Genomic DNA, 500 nt, shown 5'->3' with positions numbered 1-500 from the left:
TATGTTATTTATATCAATAGACTTAATGAAATGTAGTCCTTCTCTTGCCGTTACAAACAAATCGTTCGAGACAATGAGCATTTCCGCATATTTTATTTCTCCTCACCGTTATCGTCGTCGTCGTATATTCAATCGTACGGTAATTTTTTCAACGCGAAAATTAATCAGTTTTCCATCCTGATCCGTAATGCGCATTGTGAGATCGATAATGCTTCTCGTAATCACTGGTAGATAAATGATTTGTCGCGGAGCCACCGACAGTTTATATCCCGGTGGGACGTGCGGTACGAATTCGTGTATCGTATGTACCGGTTCCCCGTAACTGTATGCTCCTGCGGTAATATTACACTCTATGCGAATTATATATATATTCATAATATTTACAGGTTTGTCAGATACATACCATTTATTCGGTTCTAGTACACGCGACGAGGAAAAACCCAATAACAATCCGATATTACTCGGCTTTGTGAAATTCAATCCATAAATAGATTTTATTT

This window comes from Dinoponera quadriceps, unplaced genomic scaffold (genome assembly GCF_001313825.1).
Source record: "Dinoponera quadriceps isolate SergipeBrazil2010 unplaced genomic scaffold, ASM131382v1 scaffold2607, whole genome shotgun sequence".
NCBI classification, from domain to species: Eukaryota; Metazoa; Arthropoda; class Insecta; order Hymenoptera; family Formicidae; genus Dinoponera; species Dinoponera quadriceps.
Note: the sequence above shows the minus strand (reverse complement) of the source record.